The 21,303-nt window shown below is 35.5% G+C and overlaps 1 protein-coding gene across 8 annotated transcripts in view; it reads right to left on the bottom strand.

Moving 5' to 3' along the window:
- Window positions 1-21,303, bottom strand: part of TFEC (transcription factor EC) — a 631,163-nt gene that overhangs the window by 131,580 nt on the left and 478,280 nt on the right. For all 8 annotated transcript variants that reach the window (XM_085006038.1, XM_085006034.1, XM_085006036.1 and 5 more), the window contains one exon: window positions 10,523-10,569. The gene's annotated coding sequence lies outside the window, so the exon portion shown is untranslated. The remainder of the gene's footprint in view (window positions 1-10,522; window positions 10,570-21,303) is intronic.

Here is a 21,303-nt window from a genome sequence, read left to right as displayed (position 1 = left end):
AAAAGAGTAAATTAAATTCAAAGTAAATAATTATAAAAAAAAACAATAAATTACAGCAGAAATCAATAAAATTGAAAACAGGAAATCAATAGAGAAAATTTACAAAAGCAAAAGCCGGTTCTCTGAAAATGTCAATAAAATCAATAGTGAGTCTAAGGAGAAAGACACAAATTATTAATATCAGAAATGAAGGAGGGACATCACTAAAGAGTCCATAGACATAAAAAGATAATAAAGGGATATTATAAACAACTCTATGCTCACAAATTTAACCTAGATTAAATGGACCAATTTCTTGAAAAGCATAATTTGCCAAAACTCACACAGAAAAGCACAGACAGGAGTTCCCATCATGGCTCACTGGAAAGGAATCTGACCAGCATCCATGAGGACTCAGGTTCAATCCTGGGCCTCCCTTGGTGGGGTAAGGATCTAGTGTTGCTGTGGCTGTGGTGTAGGCCAGTGGCTACAGCTCCGATTCCATCCCAAGCCTGGGAACCTCCAGATGCCATGGGTGTGGGCCTAAAAAGATTTTTAAAAAAAGAAAAAAAAAAAAAAGCACAGACAATCTGAATGTGCATATATGTATTTTTTAAAAAATGTGTCAATAATTAATAATCTTCCTAAACAGAAAGCACAAAATACTTATTGTATGAGCCCAGCATTACTCAAAGACAATACAAGAAAGAAAACTAGAGACAAACAACACTTATGAAAATACATGAAAAATTGTTCAAAAAAATATTAGCAAATAGAACCCAATCACACTAAGCCTGGCTCAGTTACCTCCTGCTTTTAGAACCCTGCTATGTATGAAAAAGCCAAGTTACCCTACTAGGGACAAATGGTCCAGCAGACAGCCAAAACCAAGAATTTTGAGTGAGGCTGTCTTTCTTAGACAATTGATCCTCAGGATAGTCATCAGGTAGTACGCAAAGGAATCACTGAAATGAACTGCCCATATCTGCTGACCCAGAAAATCACAAAGAGGTAAAATAGTTGTTTTAGGTCACTAATTTTCATATTAGTAGGTATCGCCACAACACATAATGGAGATAGCTTATTATTACTAAATATTTAAATCTTAAACATAAACTTGAGTAAATGGGTTGATTCAATTACATAACTGAGTACTTTCACATCAACTCTAATTCTGAAAACCCTTCATAATTATACATTCTAACTTTTTAAAATCTGAAGATATTATGAGATGATATGTTCATGCTATAGTGAGAATCACTGAAGAGAATAATAGTATCAATGTAGATGGTGTGGAAAATTGAATTAAATGTGAACTTATTAAGAACTTACCTTACATAGTGTATTTTTAATATGCCAATAATGATTTTGGCTTCAAATTCTGTCTGAGTTTTGAACATCACATGACTAAAAATCAATAAATTCAGAAACTTTACCAACTATAGCTTTACACAAAGATTCAAGTCTTGAACCATTTTGGACTGGGGACTGTTTTCCTTATCATCTTTGAAGTAGTTTAAAAAAGAAGAACCAATTGCCAAACATAAAGATCAACAATCTAAAAAGATTAAAATGCTCATCTGTCATTGTAATTTTGCCAAATAATGTTATTAAGTGTAAATTGTGAAATTTATTATACAAGCTATAATTTAGCTCAATCTAGGAAGCATATTAATATGAAAAACATCTCATTTTTCACCATCTTAGCTACAATAAACTTTAAAATATGCCAATCTCCATGCTTTAGGGCATAATTTGGTTACCAGCTGGGGTCAGGAAGAAACGGTCCCCATAGTGTAGTATTGCCAATTATCATAGGTGTAGAGAGAAAAAGAGAAAGAGTCAGGGGGTTACAGGCCCTCTAAAGCATCTGGTATTGGATGCTTTCTGAGTAAGAATTCAGGATAAGATGAAACATTCAATTGTTCCTGTATGTCAATTCTGATATTCCTATGAGCTGCCAATACGACACTGCTGCCACAAGGGAGGGATTTCCTACAGAACAGATGTCACTTACAGTATTATGTGGGCTATCTATCTCAACAAATAATTGCTTGGCACTTCTGCCCTATGGCAAGGGTCTGAAAATATGTTAGGGTGGGAACATGCCATACAAGCAGATGGGCATAGATAAAAGAAAGAGCAAGAGCATACTGCGTCGGAAATGCATGTGTAAAAGCCAGATGGGGGTACTGAAGCAGATGTCTTTCCTTATCTTCAGCAACTAAGCCCAAGATCAGAATTTTCCGGTTATTAGTTATTTAGAAGTTCTATTCTAAAATTTCTTTAGATGAGTAAGTGTTACATAAAGCTCCAGTTTACTGCTATCGAGAAACTTTGCCTTTTTGATATAAACTGCAATTTCCATTTGAAATGAGTGCATTTTGCTTAAGGCCTGATACTGATGTGAATTCCCCAACACCAGTGCCCCCTACTTTCCCCCCTCCCTCAAAAAAAGTAAAAGGAAAAAACTAGGCTGGGATGAGAGAAGGGACACAAAGACCGGACAATGAATGACAAAGTACAATTGAGATGGTACTTGCCCGAGAAAGACAGCAAGAGAGGGAAAAAAGTTCTTTTAAAATATCAATAAGAGAATCAAAGAAAGCATGATCTTTTTACTGATAAAAGGGGAAAAGTTAATAACAGTGAAGAAAGAAGGCAATTGCAATATGTTCCGACAGTAATGGAAGAAAAGAAGATGAAGGTAGAATCTGAAAGTAACCATTTTAAATAAGTTTAACATATCTGTAGCTATCATAATTCAAGGATTAAAGTTTAAAAATATTTAAACTATTTGCCTCAATAGCAGACCTGATTGACTATCTAAATAATTGGTTGGAGAAAGAAGAGGAATGTTTTTGTTCACAAGAACAAGCAAAGGAATTTTTAATTTTAAAATAGCATTGACTTCTGAAAAAAGCTTGGGACTGTGGCTGGGGAACAATAATGAATATATTATAAATTATTAACAAGCATTAAGCGATATCTCAGAATTAGAAAATTCTTGAGGATGTTATGGGTATATTTCTATGACTATAATTAGACACAAGTAATAAGTGCTTTGAAAATTCTGGACAAAAATGATTTGGCCATTCAATAATGTCTGAAAATTGTGAGTCAGGAGAGCATTTGTTCATGTGTTAGAGCAGATCCAAAGTTTATTCTTAAGGAAGATTCTAAGCTTTGCTTGCTTTTACCCCTTTGTATGTAATTTAATCTTAAGAAATATAATTTTTACCATAAAATATTAATTCTACTGTATTCATCTCTTTTCAAAGTTTAATAAATCATCCTCAGTTTTTAACATGGAAAAACAAGACATGAGGTCCTTATTTGAGATTATAACCTCAAAATTTTCTTCCATCAGTCAAGAGGCAGAAAATAGTTACTTTTGTTTCTAATAAGACAAGAAAGTGAAAAATTTCTCTGCCAAATTGCTGGTAGCTCTGGTGTTGTCGCTGGTATGACTCAGGTTCCTGATATGGTACAGTTTACATCCCTAGCCCAGGAATTCTGTATGCCATGTGCATGGCCAAAAAATAAAAGAAATAAAAAATAAAAATGTAAATTGGAATGGAAAGGTATACTATTCCTGCTTTTTTAAATTACTCATATTTGAGATTTCACCCACAAGGTCTATTACCACATCTAGACATCATGATTTATCTAGTGAAAGCTACCTGAAATAATTAGCATATATATACCTGGGCTTACATATTTGATGTGTAATTTAAAATGAAGATAGCTGTGTTGGTACAAAAAATTAGCAAAATAAAGTTATAGGTTAAGCACATATTATTTTAAAACTACTGAAAAAATTTTTGGTTAATCTCATTATGAGTTTTCAAGAAGCTATGAGAATTTTAAAGATTTCTTGAAATTTGAAATCATAATAATTTTGTCATAGTAATTTATTAAAAGCCTTAAGAAGGAGACATACAAGGAAAAGTTGAAAATGGACAATAGTATCCACATTTATGGAGGGAGATTATAAAGTTAAAGGAGACCAATTTTCTATGTTTCAAGATAAGTAAAAGGAAACTAGGCTAAAATTATAGGCCAATCATAGTGAAGAAAAAGAACATTAATATTATAACTTCTATGGATGCCACAAGGTTGTATAACTCTTCATTACCTAAGATGGAGACAGGCCCTGAAAAGCAGGTATTGATTAATAAGAATCACAGTGGCAGACTTTCTTATATTTAAGGTCTCCAAGGGAACAGGTGACTCCCACTCTTGTCCCCTTTGGCTTCAGTGAGCCATCTTCCTCCATTAGTAAGCTTTTGAGTTATGAAGATATTTCACAGGGTATTAGATGCTACTGCTCTCAGGCGTATAAAAAGTATTATTCAGACAATACAATGGGGATTAGGTATCTTCCTGAGACTTCCTGATTATGAAGTTGATCATAACTTGGATGAACTTAAGCCACAGCTACCACTTCTGTTCACCCATTACTCATCATCAGATAACAGTAGCTGCATTTGCTCAAGTCCAAGCATGCATTCCTCATATTTATAACAAAAGGGAACTTTATGGAAAAAAGTCTTAATTCTGATCAAAACAAAGAAAGCTTTTTATAGACAATGTATAATTCTTATTTTACGTTTTTCAGCTCTACAGCTTTTGAAGTTTCTAACCCTTTCATCAACACTAGAAGCAGAGGAGATTTTAAAGTATGTAAGGTATAACACACAGACCACTGGATGTAATGTATTTTTCAAGTCTTAGTTTTATTTTTCTTTTTAAATCAAGGGTTTTAAGAGGTTTTTGAAACAGGTAACTTCGAAAGGTTGTTCAGCATAAATGTAAATGAAATTTCTACCTGAAGGAAATGACCAAATCCTACAGTTTATTGAACAAATTTAGAACACTCAAAGTATAACTAGAAAATGGGATCTAAGCATGGAAGATTAAGCAACTGATTCTGTGATTAGATTTTTATTTTTTTTACTATTTTCTCTTATTCCCTAAGTTTTACCTGTATAGCATATAGGGGTAAATATTCTTTGATATATACCTCTTGTGAATTTTTCTTTTTCTGTATCCCAACTCCTTTCCCTACAGCTCTCCTATAACTCCAGAGCAAAGTAAAGGCAAATGCTATCACTGGAAAAATGAAGGTGAAGGAAGTTCTTGGCAGACCAAGCAAGGAAAAGTAATGTATTTCCACCAAAAATATATATACATATATAGAGAAAGCAGACAAAGGGAGATAAGACAATGGATATGAGGGTCCCAATTTCCTGTTCTGGGACAAAATCATTTTTGTATATGCAGTGGAGAGTTTGCACAAGGGCAGAAACCCCACTTGAGAGAAGAAAAAACATAAATAAGAGGGATTTGGGATCCACTTTCCATTTGTGATATTGTTGAGTGACCATAGCATATCAGAAAAAATGACTTGACAAGTCTTCCAAAGGACCCCCTGGGCTCTGTGACTGAGGCCCAAGGTCCACTGGCATTGATCATTGATGCTGCCTCTGCTGAGAAAACAGACCGTGAATCACATTAGCCATAGAGTTGGTAGTGGGAGCCACAGGAAGCCTGGTAGTCTGGCCAGGCAAGGAGCCTCAGGGGAGGAAGTTATCCGGGTCAGAGGGCATACAAAGTTAAGTTTCACCTCATACCTATGAAAGGCAGTGTTTGCAAAAAGGAGACAGATTTAACCTGAAAACAATCACTTTTAACTGAAGGGCTCTGAGACACTTTTAATTAGAAAGTTAAGTTTTTATCCCAGTATTTTCTCCCCAATTAGTCATCTCCTCATTGCCAACTCTTAACACCTCTGACCACCTAGTAAGATATGACATTGGGAGTGAGGAATTCAAGAAAAGCTTGAAATCCTTATGGAAAAGAAAGAAACTATACTTTTCTCATAATTTTTATCCTCCCTACCAATTATCAACAAAACAAAATTAGACACTTCAAGAGGATGGAGAACTACGTGGAGTCTCTCCATTCATATTCAGCACAAGATGGACCCATGATAGTTCCACTTTAAAGAACACTCTAAAACACCCAAATTTCCTTCTTTTTTTGGCCACACCTGCAGCACATGAAATTCCCAGACCTAGGATTAAACCCACAGAACAGCAACAACCCATGCTGCTGGAAGGACAAAGCCAGATCCTTAACATGCTGCGCCACAAGGGAACTTCCCAAATTTTACTCTTTAAAGCAAATTAATAAATTTTTTGAAACTTATATTACAATGTGTGTAAGTTTCATGATATAGTATTTAACATGCTAGCACAGTATGAGTCTCTAAGGCTCAGAATCTTTTACAGTAGTGTGCTTCAGCATTTGAAAAGTGAAAAGTGTGAGCTTCAAATAGAGCTTCAAAGTGAGAAGTCCTTCATAAAATCAGACAAGAGTTTGATCCTTGACTATTTAAACCCAGAATTTAAATTTTTTATCACATTACATAGCATTGATCAGTCTCTGAAACACTAGCACATACTAACCAAAGACATAGTTGACCAAATGGGCCCATTGTGTAAGGTTTGTCTCTCCACATAACATTTATACGGAGTCTAAAAACTACCCAGTATGTGTTGATTTTCAATTATTTTTATTTTAGAGGCTGGTCCTATTCCCAATCAGAAATGGAATTTTCTACCTTAGATAAATAGCAAAAATTTAAGAGCTAGAAAATATATCTGGGTCAAACCAACTTCAAATGTTCAAAACAAATTTGACAGATTTTAGTTGTGTTTTTTTTTTTTTTTTTTTTTTGTCTTTTTGTCTTTTGTTGTTGTTGTTGCTATTTCTTGGGCCGCTCCCGCGGCATATGGAGGTTCCCAGGCTAGGGGTCGAATCAGAGCTGTAGCCACTGGCCTAAGCCAGAGCCACAGCAACGCGGGATCCGAGCCGCGTCTGCAACCTACACCGCAGCTCAGGGCAACGCCGGATCGTTAACCCACTGAGCAAGGGCAGGGACCGAACCCACAACCTCATGGTTCCTAGTCAGATACGTTAACCACTGCACCATGACGGGAACTCCCAGACTTTAGTTTAATGGACAAAATTAAGCAAAGCCCCTTTACCTTGCCCATGTGATTTAACAAATATAATCAGAGTATTAATTGGTAGAGAATTAACTAAGGCAATGAGAACAGGTATCATAATGGCCTGTATTAATAGCCACAGATTGGAATGACTGCCTGACTCATAGTCATTTCTGGAGCTATGTTTGTAAAGCACCCCTCCTCCATTCTAATAACACACTACCCCTCCCATTTCTCCTTATAGCCACAAAAGCAAATACCTAACCAGTAAAAACTGATCACAGCATCACTATCACCTTAATGACCAGGACAAGGGCTGGAAATATGCTCACAGCAAATCTTTATCTGGAATTTTTCACACTGGAGCTGAGTAACATAAGCCCCCATTTTTCTAGTTGACAAGTTGTGAGGATGTGAATTTAGAGGGAACAAAGCCCACGTAGTCTGGTGCAAGGAAGAACTGGTCTGGAAACAAAGACAATATACAGAGAAAAGCATAGATGAGAAATAGACACTGCTTAATGGTATTTGAAGTTTCTTAACAGTATTCGAAGTCCTGGTTCTAGTCATCCCCATATCAGCTATTCTCCCCAGTAATAAGAATCACAAGTTCTCTTTGTGACTTAATCTACTTCCAACTGGGTTGGTCTTACTAGAAATCACCTGAGTCCTCATTAATAAAGCTAGTGAGAAAGAAGTGAACCCCAACCAAATGGATAAATAATAACTGCAAATATTGTAATGACTGTAGAACAGTAACATTTTTGCTAATTGCACAATTTTTAGCTGATTTCTTAAAATCTCTAAACCTCAGTTTATTATCTGGAAAATGAAGCTTACAGCTACTCTATTGGATTACTGAAAAATTAAGAATAATCTTATAAAATATTAGCAGGATGGCTCTTCATGGCACTTATTACAAAGTGCTAAAAATGTATTTGTCTGATAATGTGAATATGAGGATAATAATGATGATGACCTTGAAAAGAGAAAGATTATAGATCTCCGAATCTTATGTGATTTTTCTACAGAAAGTATGGAATGCTTGATTAAATATATATTTGCAAAGAAAGTTATAAAATCTAAAAAGAAAAATGCAAAATAGTTAGAAATACTTATAAACAAAACATCTCCATTATCCTAAGGAGCAACAATTTTTAAAAGCTTAATTTACAATAGATAAGCATTCACGGTCAAAAGCTTTACTAGAAGTTAATGAAATAGTCTTACTTTTAAGAATAGGAAATATTAAAAAATTAAAAAAAAGTAAACACCTTTGATATAGCTATTCCCTGATAATGGAGGTAACAATACTTTGGGGCCCAGCTCAAAAGCCTCCACAATAATAAAGCCTTCTATGACTTCAACAAACCTACGTACAATGACTAGATATCACATCTATGGTACATAGTCTTTCTTTCATTGTATTTATTTATTTACCTTCTACATTATAAAACTTAGCAAGATCTCTCTTCTTCATATTTGTACTCTAGAATTATAGTTCAAGAATTTCATTAAAAGTGGCTGCTCAAAATATTAAATTAAACTGAACAACAGAAGTTTACTGGGAGTCAGAAGAAATGGATTCCTATCTTGCCTCTGTAGTTTACTAGGTGTATTCCCCTTAAAGTCACTAGCCTTAAAAGGTCATATGCTCACCACAATAGCCTTCAAAGTTAGGTACTCTAACCTCTTACTCTAGTGCAAAAATCTCATGTAAAATACATTAGTTAACTTTGCACACTCAAATAGACCCTCTATAAAAAGTAATCTTCAAACTTCATAACCACTTTTTGGTCTAATTATTATCTCTCAATGGTTTAAAAGACCCAATATCATAGAGTCAGAGACTCAGAATTCTAACTCAAAGATGGCATCCTTGATTTATACCTTAGCACTTACTTGTGTTCCAAAGTCTTGGAATGCCTTTAGAAAGGTTATAGCTCTTAATAACCTTTCTACTCATATGGCACACCTTGCTGATTGGTTAAGACAGTCAAATGAGAGGATAACAAACTTCTTTGTATGGTATAAAATGTTCCAAAATATCAAGAACTATTGTTATCTTAATGATCATGTAAATTATAATGATGATGATAGGAAAGGGAAAATTACGTACTTTGGAAGCTTTGTTCTAAAATGTGCATGATGTTAAATGAACCACTTGCTAAGAACTGAAAGGAGGCTCAGGATTTTTATTCTTATTTTCTCTTCCACTTTTGAGGATAATTAAAATGTATGGATTAAAAATTAGATGATTATCTACTTAAAAATTATGACCGTGTGTGTGTGTGTGTGTGTGTGTGTGTGTGTGTGTGTGTACACACACACCTTGGAAAAGGATGGTAACAGACTTGAAGAAATTTCTGGTCTTGCTGAGAAAAGCCTCTGAAACATTGGTTTGTATGAAAATTGCATGTGGAATTATGTGAATTATGTGTGCTGGGTCCTGGCCTCCTGGCTGAGTTGAAGTCTCCTCTCCTTTTTTCCTAATTGTTCTTTCAGTTGAAATTGTAGCCTAGTTAAAGCTTGTAAAATATTTTTCTTCTCACTACTAACAGATTTTTTTAAAAAAGAAACTCTGCAAAAAAAAATGCAAAAAATTATTTTCTTATATCTTCTGAGATTATATATTGTGAAATAAATCTAGTAATGATAGGGGAAGCAACTGAAATAGAAAAACAAACTCATTCTTTAATGGTTATGGTTCACCCATAAAGATACAATTCTTAATGTTCAAGTTTAAAAAAAAAAAAAGATGAGAAGAAACAGTGGGCATTCAGCTAACAATTGTGTTTGGAGATTTGTGCCTGACTTTGTTATTCTGAGCAAAGCCAGGTACCAGTCTCTTGGGATTATGTACAAAGGCAAGAAAAAAGTGGACATGTACAAACCTCAAAGGTGACTGCTGGGTTAATAAAACAGTCTGTTTTCTGTTCACCCACTCTCGCTCTCAGTGTGCAAGTATATTAAAATATGTCAAAAGGAAAACCATTCGCTGTGCAAAAATAATTCAACTACAAGTCACAATTTCCAGCTGCTGGAGTGCCTTAGTGCATTTAAGTGCACTAACAAGTGACCCATACATCTCCCTGGATGAAAGTTGTATCCTCATTAAAGGAGAAACAAACACAAAATAGGAACAACTGTCACATAGAAAAACAGACCACAATAGATGCTGCATTTCTCCCACTCCGTTTCTGACTTAAGCTATCACAGACAGAAGAGCAGTGCTGTCCTAGAAGTCACCTCTTAAAAAGCCATGAAAGTAAAACAAGGAAGCTGCTCGAGAGACTGAAGTGTAGCTAATGGCCATTCATATTACTGTTCAATGTATCCAGAAAAATATATTTTTCTCTCTATTTTCTATGAAATAATCTCTTACTACATAAGAGACTGTAATAATGTGAAGTGGCTGGATTAGACAAACACACCCCAGGGAATTTAGAATTAATGCTCTAATTTATATCTTTAAATAACCCCTAAGACAAACTGGGGCTTAAGTATTTATAGGATATCATACCAACCTTTGCTTTTCTGAGTTTCTCTAGAGAACTATATCATTGACATGAATCTGCAAAAAAGAAAAAAAAAGAAGTTAATGTTGTTCAGCTCTAATAATACTATTCTTATTTGATTAGTATGTTCCATATTACTGTAAGGCAAAAATAAACATTGGTAATGCACATTAAGATTTAGTAGAGGAGTTCCCATCATGGCTCAGTGGTTTGGCGAATCCAGCTGGGAACCATGAGGTTGCGGGCTCGATCCCTGGCCTTGCTCAGTGGGTTGGGAATCTGGCGTTGCCGTGAGGTGTGGTGTACTTTGCGGGCGCGGCTTGGACCCCGCGTTGCTATGGCTCTGGCGTAGGCCGGTGGCTACAGCTCCAATTCGACCCCTAACCTGGGAACCTCCATATGTGTGAGTGAGGCCCTAGAAAAGGCAAAAAGACCAAAGGAAAAAAAAAAAGATTTACCAGAAACACATTTTGTGAAGAACATTAAATCGATCAATTGCTCTGCAACTGATAGCACTTAATCCAGCTGAAGCATCTTCTTAAATTTTATTTTTATCCTCCTTTTAATGTAGTTTCAAAGTAACTTTGATACTGTATGTATAATTGTACAAGAATGAAATAAATGGCCCACAATCTATTAAAAATTAAAAAAAAAATCTGATGCTCAATGTCATCACTCTAGTCCTCAACACAGCAGCATACCCCTTCAAAAAATTAAATAATAATCTGCAACAATATTGGAGAAAATATAACTAATTACAAAATGTACCAACAATTATTTCAAAGCTGGGTAAGGTACTCCTCTTGTATATAGGGACATCTTTGCTCAACTATTTTCATAGCAGTAACCAGACAATATTGCAATTTCCTGTTAACACTGTTGCACCCCTCATACTAGAATGCAAGCTCCTCAAGGGCAAGATTTCTTTATTTATTTTTTTGTCTTTTTGCCATCTCTTGGGCCGCTCCAGCAGCATATGAAGGTTGCCAGGCTAGGGGTCTAATCGGAGCTGTAGCCACTGGCTTACCCCAGAGCCACAGCAACGCAGGATCCGAGCAGCGTCTGTGACCTACACCACAGCTCCCGGCAATGCCGGATCCGTAACCAACTGAGCAAGGACAGGGATCGAGCCCGCAACCTCATGGTTCCTAGTCGGATTCGTTAACCACTGCGCCACGACGGGAACTCCAAGGGCAAGATTTCTTATGTGACTTTTTTTTATGTTGTCAGAACCCCCCTCTCATTCAGTCCCTGGCAAATAATAGGAATCCAATAATTATTGCTTGGTTGGATGAATAACTGATTGAATATAGTGTGCACTTGACAATTTGTGCCCCCCACCCCCTTGAACTACCAACCCTTTCCTAGAATATAGAAGAAGAATGGTAAAGGGAAGCTTGATTTAGAAAGACATCAAAAATTTCTGTGACAAATTACAGCCCAGAAATAATGGAAATACAGAGAGAAAGACAGAACTACTCATCTATGAGCTATGCTTTAAACTTGAATATACAGAGCAATCATTAAAATGGAATTGAAGCCCAATATAAGAGGAAAGCTAATAGGGATCATCAAACCAATCTAAATAATTAAATTGTCCAGGCCCAGAAACATTACTTGGAACAAGAAAAGTATTCGAGGAACCTAAGTTAATGACAAGAATAACTTATTCAAAATCAGGAAATGATATATTTGGATGAGACTAGTGAGCTTGATTTTTAGCCCCAGTGAAATTGTAAATATTATTATACAGTATAAGAAGTCATGAAAAATAAAATGGAATTCACTACGTGATTGTATTGTATGAAGTCAGAAGAATATTGTTTGAAGACAAAAGCCCTAGGTTCATGTTCTATATGGGTACCCTGGTTACTTTAGTGATTTTTCTTTCCCTCTATTTGTTATGGGGTGAATTGCATCCCTGTCAACATCTGTTGAAGTCCTAATCCCTGGTACCTGTAAATACGACCTTATTTGGAAATAGGGTCTTTGATGTACTTAAGTTGCAAGTTAGGATGAGGTCATACTGGAGGAGGGTGAGCCCTTAGTCTGTTTGTCTGGTATCCTGAAAGGAGGAGAAGAAAAAACCTAGAGAAGACACACACATGTGATGGTGGAAGCAGAGATTGTAACTGTGCCAGAGAGAAGCATAAACATCTCCCTCTCACCCCCCAAAAAGAACTGCTCCTGCTGAAACCTCGATTTTGGACTTCTGGCCCCCAGAACTATGAAAGAATAAATTTCTGTTGTTGTAAGTGACCAAGTTTGGGGGGTTTTTTTGTTTGTGTGTTTGTTTTTGCCTCATCCATGGTATGCAGAAGTTCCCGGGTCAGGGATTGAATGGGTGCCTCAGCAGCGACAGCAAGCTACAGCAATAACAACACCAGATCTTTAGCCCACTGTGCCACCAGGGAACTCCTTTGGTAATTTTTTTTGACAGCTCTATGTAACTAAAATACCATTCTAAAAAAATGAAAGTGGTGATATATCTTCCTAAGGTGATTGTCAGGAAGATTATAATTTAACATCAGCAATTTTTTATTTCAGCAAAGCATTTCACAAAGTTTCTTATAATCCATTCTAATTGTAATAAAATCTATGTAAGCTCAATCATGAGTTAGATTCAAAGTTGTTAAAACTATCATTCCCAAAGAGAGTTGATTGATAATTCAACACAAACCTAGTTTTCTCCCAAATTTTCAGTTTTTGATATGCTGAAAACAGCTCTCAGGCCTTGGATGTCTGTATGTTAGGGCCCTTGGAGACAAACTAACAGAAGTTGGGAAACTTATCTTGAGTAGCATTTGTTTTTTGTTTTGCCTTTTTAGGGCCACATTTGCAGCATATGGAAGGTCCCAGCCTAGGTTTCTAATTGGAGCTTTGTACAGACACAGCAACGCCAGATCCGAGCTGCATCTGTGACCTACACTGCAGCTTGCGGCAACACTGGACCCTTAACCCACTGAGTGAGGCTAGGGATCAAACCTGCATCCTCATGATTGTACTGGGGTTCTTAACCCACTAAACCTCAATGGAAATTCCTTGAGTAACATTTTAATGGTTGACATAGAAACTGTTACTTTTAACATACTTAAGACAGAGAAATAAAAGAATGGATGATACTCAAATATAAATATAAAGAAAAAAAATTGGAAGAAATAACATTCACTTAAAGACAAAATCAACATTTAAAAATAAAATTCTTATTATTTTCTTAATAATTATTTATTATTATAAAAGTATAATTTAGTAATCACTATTAAGAATTTAATAACTTAAACCCCTAATAGTACTCCATACATAATATATACTCAATAAATTGCTATTATTATTAATAGTGTGATAGTCTATAACAATGGGTCAAACTCATTTAGGTGGAAAATATAAAATATTTTATCTGGGTTCAAAATTTAAATAGATGTAAAGTAGGAAATATCTAGGTTCAGTTGACCAGAGTTTCAATGTGTCTAGTGTTGCTGTGCTCTCTAAAACAAAAACAAATCAAACAATAAGGTGCGAACTTGGAAAGAATGAATAGATATACATAAATCTGTGACAATTTGCAGAAGGGGAAGGTGAGAGATCTGTTTTTCTAAAAGCAGCAATTCTCTTTACATTTGACAATAACCTACATGGTGGAGAAAGGAGAGGGCTCCAAAGGAGATGAAATGCTTTCTTCATATTCCCACCCAAACTTCAGGAAAATTAAAAAAAAAAAAAAAAAAAAGGTACACTCTCAAGGCATAGAAATTGGTGCCACAGGAAGATCTGGGGGAAAGGAAGTTCTGGGTGAAAGACATTTTCTTTTTTTTTTTTTTTTTTTTTGCTTCCTAGAAACAATTGAAGGTTTAAAGCTTCACAATAGCAGCATCCAAGAAATGCAACAGCTTTAAGAAATACCAGAGTCTCCTTCAGCTAAGACTGAAGTGTGCAAAGAATGGCCAGAGGCATTTGAGGGGCTGAAAGAAAGATACCAGTTAGGAAGAAACATTGGCGCTTCTCAGAGCCAGAGATCCCAAAAATCAGGGGTGAGGGAGGACATTTGACGGGGGATGGTAACATGAGAAGAGAAGCTCATACTGTCATGAGCTTTGGCGATACTCAAGAAAAGGGGACAAAGTAGAGCAGGTCCAATGTTGTTAGTGTGGCTTTTTGTTAATTAAACCCTATCCCAAGGCTGTTAGAATGGATAACCTTCTGTATGTAAAACGTATTTTCCTAAGAATTTACCAGGGCACAAAGCCTATGATACTCATCACAGAAAGTAACTCAGAATCTTTACACTTAAGTTCTTTCCAATCCCAGGTTTCAGAGTTTTGGCCACCCACTGTACTAGTTTCCTGCGGATGCTATAAAATAATTTCCAAAATTTTGTTGGCTTAAAAATACAATATTTTTCTCTTATAGTTGGAGTTCCCATCGTGGCACAGTGGTTAACGAATCTGACTAGGAACCATGAGGTTGCAGGTTTGATCCCTGGCCTCGCTCAGTGAGTTAAGGATCCGGCGTTGCCGTGACCTGTGGTATAGGTTGCAGACGTTCTCAGATCCCATGTTGCTGTGGGCTCTGGTGTAGGCTGGTGGCTATAGCTCCAATTAGACCCTTAGCCTGGGAACCTCCATATGCTGCGGGAGTGGCCCTAGAAAACACACACACACACACACACACACACACACACAAAATACAATATTTTTCTCCTGTATTTACAGGAGAGACACTTGAAATCAGTTTCCCTGGACTAAGTCAAGTTGTCTACATTGCCGGTTCCTTCTGGAGACTCAGGGAGAATCCATTTCCTTGCTTTATTCAGATTCTAGAGGTTGCCTGTTCTTTGGCCTGTGGCTCCTTCCTCCATCTTCAAAGTGGGTCACTCCAATCTGTGGTCACATGTCCTCCCTGACTCTAACTTCTACATCTCTCACTAAAGCGATTACATTGGGTTCATGCTGATAATCCAGGATCTATCTCCATCTCAAGATCCTTAACTTAATCACACCTGCAAGATCCCTAACAGCATAAACTAGCTTTGCTTCTTCACAAATACTTGTAATCCTTTTCATTGGCCAGATGATTTCCTAAATACTTTACAAATATTAACTCATTTAATCTTTATGATAGCCCTAGGAGGTAGGTATCATTATAATTCCCATTTCACTGATGGGAAAACTGAGGCACAGAAAGGATAAGTTACTTGCAGATGTTTGGTGGTTATTTAGAGCTAGTATGAATTCAAATCATGCCCCTTATGACATAGTGTTTTCAGCAGAAAAAAAAAATCTACTTTACATGACTGGTGTAAGAATTAAATAAAATAATGTATATAAAATAGCTATCACAAGTTGCTCATTCAAAATGTACTCATTACATGGTGAGTGATAAATAAATATATCAGAAGTATTAACCAAAAAAAAAACGAACCCAAAACAGGAAAAGAAGAATAAGGATGGTTAGGGAATTGGAAATGCTATCATCTGGAAAATGGTAGTTTAGCTTGGAGAAGAAAAGAATTATGGGGACTTGATAGCTGTCTTGAAATATGTGATGAACTTTCATGTGAAAGGGGAAGTAGATTTATTTTAATGTTCCCTCATAAAACCAAACTAAAACCTAAGGGTACAAATTACACGGTGATAAAAACTGGCTCCAAAAAAAGGGGGAGATCTAATAATTAGCATGATCCACCAATGGAAAAGCCTGCCTCAGAATTTTGTAAGCTTTTAGCTTGCTGAGATGTTCAAACACAGGCTGAGTGACTTTCTGTGGTATATAAAATATGGAAAGGATTTGAACAATGAGAGGGATGTTAAAATACATTCATGCATTTATTCAGCAAATATTTACTGAATATCTTCTGTGTGCAGCACCTGTAAGGCCCCTTACAACTCTGAAAATAATAGAATCTGCTATTCTATGAATGAACAAATGAGAACACATCTCACAAAAAAGGACAAAATTTCAGGCTGATTCTCATTGGCAGGATTTACTGATCCTACACCTCCCAGACTCTCTGGTTGGTCTGGTGTGGTCTGCAATAAGCCTTTATTTTCACGATCATTTGTCACTAGTCACATAGAGATTTTCTACAGTTGAATTAGTTTTTAATAGGAAAAAATCACTCATTTTACATTCTGATGCCAGAGGATTTTCTTAAAAGGAAAGAAGAGGATTTTATTCCACAGTAGTTAGTTTTTTGTTTTATGTTTTTTTCCTTTCAGCCTAGGCAAAAAAGTATATTAATAATCAACATCTTTTAACAGCTGTGTGATAAATGCTAGTGGGTGCTGTTGATTATATTAATAATCAACATCTTTTAACCAAAAGAAACCGAAAAGATGAGACCCTTCTCATTTGATCTGAAGCATATGCCACTGTGGAAGAATCTGAGCTTTGCCATTGTCTCCCACAAAGGTATGCAGAGACTTAACCTCTCTTGTGGACCCACAAACAAATCATGGTAAAAATCTATTAAGTCTAATTGGTCCTGGGGAATTTTTAAGAAGCTGTCTACCTACCCCTCACCTAATCTCTCTGGCTGAGAGAGATTGCTTTTGGAGAATTATTTGAATTACACAGGTAATCCAAGAAAGTCTACAACAACCAAGCAGAATGTGCCCACTGTCTATACCACACATATGGCACTTCATCACACAGCACCCACTAGCATTTATTACACAGCTGTTAGTGTATGTCAGAATTAATCACATAATTAGATAGCCTTCTACCTGATTTTTGCTGCTTATAAAATTTTCTTTGCAGAAGACACAGAGCAAGGATAATAATAATCATAAACAAATTGACCTTTAATGAACTCTTACTTTGTGACAGTCACATCATGTGAATCATCGCAGGCAATCATTTCAACATCCTGTTAAGCAGGTATCACCCTTATCTTTGTCTAAGGAATGTGAAGAAGTCAAGATTAAAATGCAAAGGAACATGCTCTTGGTCTCATCAACTGATAAACCACAACATTTAACCACAAATAACGATAGAAGGAATATCAAAAAGTAAGTACATGTCTGTGTTTAGGTATCTTTTACAAAACTAGGAGTTAGAACCTAGTTTTCCAGATAACTGTGTTCCAAATGACTATTGACTAATTTAAATATAAAAAGCACTGCCAGCCCCTGTGGGTGAGCAACATCACTGAGTTACTAAATATCATGCAAGAGCCTGTATAGGTAAGAACTTTAAAAATATATATATATGGTAAATTTTCTTCTCTTCCCCTTCAAAATGCCCCAAGGCACTCGTATACATTATGGACACCACTGGCCTGAAAATTCTCAGTTGAGGTAAAAAAAAAATCCCAAATCCTTGAATTATAAGAGCACTGAAAGAATCTAAAATGATAACTATTTTGCCCCTTTAACACCAAAAGATCAACTGATTTTTCTTTTTCACTTGGAGTTGACCTCTATTTAACCCATGGCATGCCAAAGTTATGGCCTGAAGCAATTTTTTTCAGTGAATGTCTTGACTTAGGACAAAAATAGATATATATACCTCTGAATCATAGTTTCATACAACTGCTGATGGTCACCCTAACAAAGAAAAATCATCTCTCAACACTTAAAGAACACTAAAACTTTCTATTCAATTATTTATTTCCTCCACTTCAAGCATATTCAGAACTGTAAAATGTTTACAAATTTGAAAATAATCTAAATTACTGAGTCGTCATTTAGCTCTTCACTAAAATGTTTGTGCTCAATTATATATTAAAAATAACCAACTGATTGTTTCTGCATTTTAAAAAGTTAAAACAATTTCTTTTGATCAATTGACTGCCTGCTGACATGTTTCTCTAATGAAAAATTTAATTTCAAGACATTCTAGTGCCTCTTTTACCCCCTAGATAATTCCTGCACCTATACATAATTGTTCAGGGCTACCCCATTATTTTGAAAGTAATAAATTAAGTATATTTAAAGGATTTAGACATGATTAGTATAGTCTAACAATCCTTCTCTAACAAAAACAAACTCAATATTTGCATATTATGAAAGATTACAACACCAAAGAGAAAAGTCCAAAAGTACAGTAGGAGGTATCTAATTTAGGGATTAAGAATTTATGGCTATAAGGGCTGTAAGGCACCTCTGTGAGTTATCCAAGGGAGAATGCAGATCCTCTGGAGGTTTTTAATGGTAGAAAGAGCTACATTTCTGAGCTGGCATAAATGGGGTCCTGGTTACAGGTAGGCAGCATAATAAATAAAATAACTATCTGTGTAAAAAAGGTAGATATAGTCAGGCTCAAGGATGTCTGGAAGAAACTGTTCAACAGCTATATTTATACGAACATAAATTAAGTACTACAAGTCTTCTGTTTATCTTCACATAGTTTTATTTCTTGGGCAGCATGAATCTTTAGAAATTCACAAAAAAGAAATCAATATCACTATACATTGAAAATTTGCTAAGCCCTTTATATCTACTGTCTCTTTAACATTTTCAATAAGCCTATCATCAATGCTCTTTATTGTCATCAAACAGAGAAAATGACACTCAATAATCACAAGTAATTTGTCCCATGCTTTGTATTTAATAAGTTGAATATTAAATTCATATCCATCTGTCTTCAAAATATGTTTGCAAGCTCTTGTATTATATATCAAGAGTCTTAGCAATAATTGAGAAAAATACAAATCCAGCCAAAGCAATATGTTAGGAAAGAGAAATGAGTTAAAACTAATAAAAGGATATATGATTATTATTTGTGATACAAATAGCAGTATATAAAAACCTAAGAGAAACCAACAACCAAAAAAATTGTAAATAGCAAGGATTTAAACACAGTAATTTTTTTAAAAAATTAATTGCATGCACAAGCTTATGAATATACTTTAAAAACCACTGAATTATACACTTTAAGAGACTGACTTTATAGTATTTAAATTGTATCTCAACAAAAAGTTTAAAAATAAATGATTATGCTACCAATTAATATGGGGGAAATCAGGTGAAATGAGGACTATTCACTGATGGTATAAATATAAGTTAGAACTTTTTCCTAGAGAGTGATTAAGCTTTGTTTATCAGAAGCCTAGTTATTATGAATAAATAAATGTCTAAAAATGTAATCTAGGGAACTAACTGGAGATGAGAAACTAGATTTATACACAATAAAGTTCATCATCTCATTGATAATAGGTTCTCCCCAAAATAATTAAAACGATGGAAACTACACAAATCCAGGATTCTAAGCATATTTCAATAAATCCAAAAAAATCATGTTTCAGAATAGTTAATTACATGGGAAATGCTTGCAATGTTAAGTGAAATGGAAAGATACAAAAATTAAGTTAAGAAATTAGAACTATAATAAACGGTGTGAGAGAAGAGGGTATTTTTGCCGAAAAAATTATTGGACAAGATAAAGGCAAAGGCAGATTTTGGGCTAGGAATGAATTAGTTCATTTGTTGATGGGAAACAGGCTGTCACTGGTGTGACATGGGGTCAAGGACTTCTAGCTTGTTCTGTGTATAACCCCTATATGTTAGACAAAGAGATGGGATCACTGCTCCATATCACTTTCCCTCAGATATACTAAGCCTGCTGTCCCCATAGAGCCTTTGCAAAGCCAGTTTCTCTTCCTGGAAAATTCTTCTCCCAGATATTAACTTGGCTGGTTCTTGGGGCATATTCCACATACATGTCACTGCTGAAAAGTCATTTACTAAAATGAAAGGCCTTTTCTGCCCACCCAAAGCAGCATGGTCATCATTTGAGAATTTGCTGGAAGGACAGAATTTCTTGCTCTTTCCAAGACCTACTACTGAATTGAAATCTATGGTTTAATATCATCCCCAGGTGATTCTCATAACCTCAAAATTTGAGAAACAGGGATTTTATAGTCTACGATAAAGAGGTCATACCAATTTCCTGCATTGTTTTCTTCATAGCTCTTATCCATACCTAAAATTCTCTCTCTCTTCTTACATATAGTTCCATTAGGGCAAAATCTTTTGGTCTTTTTGCCTGTATCCTTAGTTCCTAAAATCATTCTCTCTCTATCTCTCTCTTTTTTTTTTTTTTTTTTTTTTTTTTTTTGATGGCCACACCTGCAGCATATGGAGGTTCCCAGATCTGAGCTGCAGCTGCCAGCCTATGCCACAGCCACAGCACTGCCGGATCCAAACTGCAACTGTGACCTACACAGCAGCTTGTGACAATGCCAGATCCTTAACCAAAGAGCAGGGCCAGGGATAGAACCCACGTTCTCATAGATACTATGTCAGGTTCTTAACCCACTGAGTCACAACAGGAACTCCCTAAAATCATTCTTGATGCACAGTTGGAATCCAGTGAATACTCGTTAAATGAAAGCACAGGATGGGTAGAAGGATGCCTCAGTGATTTGGACTGAAGAAATACCGCTTCATGTTTGCTTAGCTAAGTTACTCTGTCTTTGAAGCTTTACTATTGTATATGGAGACGAAAGTTAATGTATAAATATTCCAGCCCAAGATATCATATGACAATAATATTTGTTAGTGTATAATAAATCCTATCTATTAACTCTGAAGAATAACCAATATTAACATATATAAAATAAAAGGAGGTTCCTAAAAGTTAAACTTAGAATTACCATATGACTAAGCAATCTACTTCTAGGTAAATACTCAAGAGAATTGAAAACAGGTGTTCAAACAAAAATTTGAACATGAATGTTAATAGCAGCATTGTACATATTAGCCAAAAAGTGGAAACAATTTAAATGCCCAACAATGGATGAATGAATAAGGAAAGTGTGTTTTATACATACAATGAAATATTATTCAGTC

The sequence above is a fragment of the Sus scrofa genome, chromosome 18, assembly GCF_054392235.1.
Source record: "Sus scrofa isolate SSC_HxYL_T2T_F1_AM1 chromosome 18, Sscrofa_HxYL_maternal_Yorkshire_Landrace_v2.0, whole genome shotgun sequence".
NCBI classification, from domain to species: Eukaryota; Metazoa; Chordata; class Mammalia; order Artiodactyla; family Suidae; genus Sus; species Sus scrofa.
This window is presented reverse-complemented; position numbering and strand designations above follow the sequence as displayed.